This window comes from Phyllobates terribilis, unplaced genomic scaffold, assembly GCF_046119375.1.
Source record: "Phyllobates terribilis strain yellow unplaced genomic scaffold, ASM4611937v1 Scaffold_1723__1_contigs__length_222767, whole genome shotgun sequence".
Classification (NCBI taxonomy): domain Eukaryota; kingdom Metazoa; phylum Chordata; class Amphibia; order Anura; family Dendrobatidae; genus Phyllobates; species Phyllobates terribilis.
The window spans coordinates 1-7,500 of record NW_027364483.1 but is presented as its reverse complement, the minus strand read 5'-3'; positions in this window follow the sequence as shown (position 1 = coordinate 7,500).

Genomic DNA, 7,500 nt, shown 5'->3' with positions numbered 1-7,500 from the left:
TCGTCATCTAATTAGTGACGCGCATGAATGGATGAACGAGATTCCCACTGTCCCTACCTACTATCTAGCGAAACCACAGCCAAGGGAACGGGCTTGGCGAAATCAGCGGGGAAAGAAGACCCTGTTGAAGATGACCAAGAGGACAAAGAACAAGAAGACAACCACCAAGATACAGAAGAACAAGAGACAGAAAACCAAGAAGCAGAAGTACAAGAAGCTGCAGAACAAAAAGCGGAAGAACATTAAGCATAAGACTAAAAATCAGAGCAAAAGATAATATCTAAATTATAAGCAGAAGATGACTAAGCAGTGTATGGGGGTGAGTCCGTTCCTTCTCGTGGTGCCCCTGGAAAAGACCTGCTGCTGCAGGCCAAACTGAACGCGGACAAATCCTGTTGTAAATCTTTTGTGACGGGCAGAACAAAAGGTGTAATGTTCAAACTTTTATAGATAACAACTACAGGAATGCCTGTCACAAATAAGAATATGATGAAGAAGAAGAATATGAAGAAGATGAAGAAGTAGAATATGAAGAAGAATAATAGTTGAATAAGAAGAATATGAAGAATGTAAAAAAAAAGAATAATACGAAGAAGATGAAGAAGAAGAAGATGAAGAAGGTGAAGAAGAAGTTGATGAAAAAGATTCTGATGGTGAGGATGATGAAGGAGAAAGTGTGGGAGAAGTAAAAAAGAAGGTGAAGAGCATGGAAGTAGTGAAACATAAATATCTGTCAAAATATAAAAATACTTAACATAGTCAATATTTCCGTAACTCAGAACGTCTTAAAAAAAATATTAATTCCTGCTATTCCATTTGATTGGGCTAAACCTCTATGCCTTTATTGTCTCCCCCACCTCCCCCAATACATTCTACATTATTCTTAGTTGTTTTCCTTCATGTAGAATTAACCTACAAGGAAAGAAAGGGTTTATTTTTATTCCGATATTTCTGTCCCATTGACTTGCATTGGTTTCCGGTATCGGAATCGGCGATATCCGATACTTTTTGGGTATCGGTCCGATCCAATCCGATCCGATATTTCCCGATATCGGAAGGTATCGCTCAACACTAGTGATAACTTAATGATCTATTGGGTCTGACCATGTGAAACCGCACTGATCAGAATTGGGAAGTTTTATCCCTGACAGGACACTTTTATCCCCATTTTAAAATGCAGCGGCAGGTGGGAAGTCTGACCGCAGATCCATTCATTCTCTTTGGGGCTTCCAGAAAAAAACAAGAGCAGCGCTCGCAGCCATTGAGGGAATGAATGGATCAGTGGTGAAGTCGCACATGCTGCTCCAGTCTAGTGGGGATAAAAGCTCCACATTCTACCAATCGGTCCCAGCAGTCAGACCCCCACCAATCAATACCTTATCACTTATCCTTTGGAAAGGTGATTACTTGTTTTCACAGTAGAATTCCTGTAAGTGCATCTTATTCCAAGTATTTAATCACAAATCTAAATAAAGATTATTCTCCTAATTAATATCAGAGAGAAAAATTGACCACCACATAGTGACCGAACAATACCTCATACTGTAAAAGGGAGAAATATCGCCACATCATGACCAGACCATATATTACCAACATATAGCGACCAAATAATTCCACATACAAGGGAGAAATACCACCACACCATGTCCACACCACATAGTGACCAAATTATAACACATACAGGGATAAATACCACACCATGACCGGACTAGATATTACAACATAGTGACCGAATATTACAATACTGATCATTAATGAAATGTCCTCGGATGCACATTCAGTTGAAACCAGTGGGCCCCCTCTACGTCTTGCTCAGGGTCCTGCCAAGGACCCTGAACCACCGGATAATTGTCCAGTGTCCCGGTGCTCCAGTCAGACCCTGTTTGCCCACCAAACTCATCCATTTAAATGTCTGATTTTAGAGTTTGCATTGTGTTCCTTTTCTTTGCTTATAAAAACATAATAATTATAGTCTATGGACCTTTTCTGATGCTGATGGTTCACAAAAGAAATTTGAGACATGTTTGATTGTAATCTGATTTGCAGATAAAACTGGCCCATTCAAATGATTGGATTGCCAAAAAAAGATACATTTGCATCCTTGTTCTGTATGTTTTTCACTGACTAATGTTAGAAGTTTGTAAATCTTCATCACTTTTTTTCTCTCATCAATAGGTGGCAGAAAATGTCATTTTTCAACATGAGGAGAGAAAACTTCATTCCATCACTTTACCTGATGGGCCCATGTGTCAGATCAGCACAGAAGCAAATAGGCTTCAATTGCTCATTTTTAAGTACTCTTTAGCTCATAAAGAAGGGGGCTGGAGGCATGGGAACCTAGAAGGAAGCCCCACATGACCGGGATTGGCCAGGAGGGTGCAATTTTTAAATCCCAATGGTTGGGATTGGGTGTAGGCTTGGAGGGGCTGGCATTTGGATGGGGGAGGGGTAAAGGGGGGGAGAGGTATAATAGGGAAAAGTGCGGGAAAACGGGCAGTCCAGAGAAGAAGTCATTGAGAGAAGTTCTGGAGCACTAATCCCCAAAAAAAAAAAAAAGATATATATATATATATATATATATATATATATATATATATATATATATATATATATATATATATATTTACTTTTTACCAATTTGCTGGGACTCTTCTGGTTATTATGGAGTCCATGGAGTCCCTTATCGCCAGGCTGAGGGAGACTGCCAGATCCAGGCGAGGAGGGTGGCTTGAGTCTCAGCTGGCCGGGCTGCTGGGGAATGCCGGAGAGGAAGAATCCCCGTCAGGATCGGGAAGAATTGCCAGGAGGACGCGGCCCCCCGAGAGGCTTTCCCCGGAGATGGTCGGTACGGGCAGCAGGCGCAGGCTGCGGAGCCCCTCAGGGGACCCTGCGTCCATTGAGCATATCGGCGGAATCCCCTGCCGGCGTGCCCGCCGCGGCAGGAATCCGCCCAGCCGGTCTGCGGGCTCCCCCTGCATCAGGTCTCGGTCCGCGACTGAAGTTCCCCGCTCCGTCGTGGTGTAGCCTGCCCCTTCGGCGCGCCGCAGTACTAGATCTCAGGCCGCGCCGGAAGCAAGGCCCGGGCCGCAGACGCGTCACCCGGGGGGCGGGGCCTCACCGGAAATGGGGCCTACGTCACTTCCGGCCCCGGATACAGATGGAAGGGATGCACAGCCAATGAGCGGCGGGCGCAGGGACACGCCCCCCGATCCTAGATCCAGCGGCGATTCAAGACGCCGGTTATTCAAAAGAAAAAAGAGCGGCAATCCTGCAGCAGGGAATGGAGGGACCACCAGCGTGGCAGGCACACCTGGCGACGTTCCTGTCGGGGTGCCTGCGAGACAGACCAGAGGGGGCAGACAGCAGCGGAGCTGCATGGGCAGGCAGCAGCAATTCCAGGACCTGCTGCCTGGCCCAAGTCACTCCAGGCTGAGGGATGGAGCGGCGGGCAGCAGTACGGAGTTGCCTGGCAGTTATCCACGGATCAACACGGATCAGGCTGGTGAGTCCGGGTCTGAAAATCGCGGAGGTGCACGGTTGGCGGTGAGGACCGGAACAGAGACGAGCGGAGGACAAACGACGGGGATGTCAGCACGGGCTCAGGTCTCCCCTGGTGACGAGGAGGCCATGGGCGCGGGCCTTGAGCGGCAGGGGTCGGTCGGACTGGATTATGGAGAAGAACAAGACGAACCAAGGACTCATCAGGACTCGGGGAGTACGACTGGCGGGGACACAGCACCTGCGCAGCTTCGTGAGTATGCGTCTATGTATGGTTTGTCGCCCGCGGGGTCTTTAACGGATGGGGTAGGGGATAGGCAGGTGCCTGGGCCCAGCAGGGAAAATGTTAGGGGAGGTAGTGGGTCGGATGTAAGCGGGTTTAGGGATTTGTTGGTTAGCATGTCGCGCATTTTGGCGAGAATAGACGGGGGGGGAGCCATTCAAGGGGGGTTGTCACCGGCGGGGGCTTGGCTACCTAGTCAACCGGCGTTGTTGCAGGTGGGGAGCGAGTCGGCCAGGTCGGCGGGGTATGCAGCTGGGACACCTTCTGGGGTATCGGTTTGTGTGCAGACAGAAAAGGAAAATGCGGATACTGTAAAACTGGATGATAGGGCGAAAGGGGAGGTATACGTGTGCTTTGAGGGGCCGTTGGGGGCGCATTTAAAAAGAGAGGTTAAAGAAAAGATTTGGCGGGACGAGTATGTCAAAATTTTTTCCCTGCTTCCGTTGGAAAAGTTTAACCTGGATAAGGGAAAAAAGGACGACAGTAAAAAAGAGGAGGAAGAGAAACGTAGGTGGAGGTTGATTCCACAGACGTTTGTCAATTGGTTACAAGCTTTTGCAATAATGGCTAGCGTTATTGGAGAAAAAGCTCCTGATAATTGTTCAGGTTTGTTTTGCTACCTTGATGCTATTGGGGAGGCTAATAGGACTTACGGGGGTCAGGTGTGGTTACGATATGACGAGCAATTTCGGCAGAGGAAGGCAGTCCGCCCTGAGATCAGATGGGATCAAAAGGACATTGGTTTGTGGCTGAAGGTTATGGCCCCAGTGAGGTATGGGCAGTCCTTTCACGGGAGCAGCAGTAGTGGTAACCAATCAGCATTACACGGGGGAAGTAGTCAGGGCGCGCAAAGCACTAAGAAGGAAGTGGGAACTTGCTGGCAATTTAACGATGGCCAATGCAAGTACGGGAGCTCCTGTAAATTCAAACACGTGTGCTCCCATTGTAATGGAAGCTCACACGGAGCATCAAAATGCTTTAAGAAGGGAAAGGGAAAGCCGACATTGGGTATAGGTCAAGGGGGTGACTCCGGTGAGGGTGCACGCGATGGCCCCCTTTCTAAGTAGGTATCCGGATCAGTTGAAGGCTAAGGTCATTTCGGATGGGTTTTTGGTAAGTTTTAGAATCCCTCCTCCTGAGCACGAGGTCCCCTTTTCAGTAAAAAATTTGACGTCAGCTTCCCTTCATCCAGATGTGGTTAGCGTGAAGTTGGCTAAGGAGGTGGTATTGGGCAGGATGGCTGGACCGTTTCGGGTATTACCTAGCAGCAGGGTGGTTATTTCGCCGTTGGGTGTTGTGCCCAAGAAAGAGCTGAATAAGTTTCGTTTGATTCAGCATTTGTCGTACCCGAAGGGGCTCTCGGTGAATGATGGCATTGCACAGGAATTATGTTCGGTTGAATATACATAATTTGATGCGGCGGTGCGATGGGTACAGCGATATGGGTCAGGATCGTTGCTAGCTAAGACGGATATCGAGTCGGCTTTTCGGTTGCTGCCAGTTCACCCGGATAGCATCCCGTTGTTAGGTTGTTTTTGGAATGGGCATATTACATGGATAGGTGTTTGCCAATGGGTTGTGCAATTTCTTGTTCTTTGTTTGAAACGTTTAGTACCTTTTTGGAATGGGTGGTGAAGAACCTGGCATCAGTTAATTCAGTCATTCATTATTTGGATGATTTTCTGTTTATAGGCCCTCGGCAATCGTTGTTGTGTAGGAATTTATTAGGTACTATGGTGTGGGTAGCGGAGCATTTTGGCTTACTGTAACGGGTCTGGGAGGTGGAACCTCTGAGCTACTATACAAAGGGGCAGTCCTTGTAAGGAAGTGGGTGGCTCCCAGGGAAGGCGGGTAGGTAGACACGGCAAGTGACAAGAACAGTCTCAGGGTAGAAGGGCAGGACGGTCACAGCAAGTGACGGGGACAGTCTCTTGACAGGCGGGTGGTCACGGCAAGTGACAGCAGGGTAAGAGTCTCTAGACAGGCAGGGGGTCACGGCAAGTAACGGCAAAGCCTCCAGGTAGGCTAGCAGGCAGGTAGCAGATGAGCGCTCCCAGGTGAGCGGGTAAGAGTCTCTCAGCTAGCTGGCAGGTGATCACGGCAAGTGACGGCAGAGCCTCCAGGTAGGCTAGCAGGCGGGTAGCAGGTGAGAGCTCCCAGGTGAGCGGATAAGAGTCTCTGGACAGGCAGGTGGTCACAGCAAGTGACGGCTAAGCCTCCAGGTAGGCTAGCAGGCGGGTAGCAGGTGAGTGCTCCCAGGTGAGCGGATAAGAGTCTCTGGACAGGCAGGTGGTCACAGCAAGTGACGGCTAAGCCTCCAGGTAGGCTAGCAGGCGGGTAGCAGGTGAGCGCTCCCAGGTGAGCGGGAAAGAGCCTCTGGACAGGCTGGCAGGCAGGCAGGTATCAGGCAGGTAACTGGCAGGTACTTCCTGGTCCGCGGGCGGACTGATCCATAGACAGACTGGCAGGTGCTGGTAGGCAGACTGTCGGACCGCAGGATTGCAAGCAGGTAGACAGCACTGGAAGACAAGCTGGCAACGGGACCTGAGGGCTGAAGCAGAGTTGAACGACTTTGCAACAACATTGCTCGGGCACCTCCATTTTGGAGGAGGTGCCTTATATATGGTGGGGTCCTCCGGCCATTGGCCGGGGACTCCTTAGGACGGCGCACGTGGCCCCTTTAAGAGAGAGGGAGCGCGCGCGCGCCCTAAGCACAGTGACCGGGAAGCAGCGCACGCTGCCAGCAGAATGGGAGGAAGACGCCAGGCACGGAGCGGAGAGGTGAGGGGAACGGCGTCCCTACCTAGCAGGAGGCAGGCGCGCCGACGCTACACTTACCATTGGCAAAAGAAAAGACAGAAGGCCCTTGCACAATCCTAAGCTTCTTGGGCATTGTAATTGATACGGAAAGGATGGAGTGTCGATTACCTGAAGATAAATTGTGTTTGCTCAAGCAGGAGGTCGATAGAGTCGGGAGGTTGCGCAAGGTGACCCTGAGGGAGCTACAATCGCTGCTGGGGCGCTTAAATTTTGCATGCAGGATTATGCCAATGGGCAGAATTTTTTGTCGCAGGTTGTCAGGCGCGACATCAGGAGTGCATGCGCCCCATCATTTTATCCGCCTAAATAAGGAACACAAGGAGGACCTGAAGGTTTGGAAGTTGTTTTTGGAAAGCTATAACGGCAGGTCGTTAATCCAGCAGGAGTTTGTGAGCAGTTTGGATTGTGAGATATTTACAGATGCTGCAGGAAGTGCTGGTTATGGGGCCTACTGGAAAGGGCGGTGGAGTGTTGGGGCATGGCCGATTGGTTGGACGGAGAGGGGTCTTACGAGGAACCTCGCGTTTTTGGAATTATTCCCTATTGTTGTCGCGGTTACTATTTGGGGTGAGTGTTTTGCCAACAGGAGAATTCGGTTTCATTGCGATAACATGGGAGTGGTGTCTGTCATCAACAGCTTGTCGGCCTCGTCCCCGCCGGTGATTAGGCTGCTGAGGGAACTTGTTCTTTGTTGTCTCAATTTGAACGCTTGGATTACAGCAGTCCATGTTCCAGGTGTACAAAATTCCATAGCAGATGCCTTATCTCGTTTTCAGTGGGACCGTTTTCAGGCGCTAGCACCAGAGGCAGAGGACGTGGGTCAAGAATGCCCTTCGCATTTGTGGCAACTGATTATGGAGGAGCCGGACGGTTAATAAGGGAGTCCATTATGAGGCAGA